The sequence below is a fragment of the Arachis duranensis genome, chromosome 6 (assembly GCF_000817695.3).
Source record: "Arachis duranensis cultivar V14167 chromosome 6, aradu.V14167.gnm2.J7QH, whole genome shotgun sequence".
Taxonomy (NCBI): domain Eukaryota; kingdom Viridiplantae; phylum Streptophyta; class Magnoliopsida; order Fabales; family Fabaceae; genus Arachis; species Arachis duranensis.
The window spans coordinates 77,515,041-77,515,289 of record NC_029777.3 but is presented as its reverse complement, the minus strand read 5'-3'; positions in this window follow the sequence as shown (position 1 = coordinate 77,515,289).

The following is a 249-nucleotide window of genomic DNA, read 5'->3' as shown; positions in this document are numbered from 1 at the left end:
AATGCTTCAATGCTCAGCCCAAGCACACACCAAGTGGGCCCGGAAGTGGATTTTTATGTAATTTACTTATCTTTGTAAACCTTAGCTACGAGTTCTCTACAAATAGGACCTTTTGCTATTGTATTATCATCTTTTGATCACTTTAGATCTTAGGATCATCTTTTGATCATGTTTTTATGATTGAACCCTCTTTGGGAGGCTGGCCATTCGGCCATGCCTAGACCTTGTTCTTATGTATTTTCAACGGTC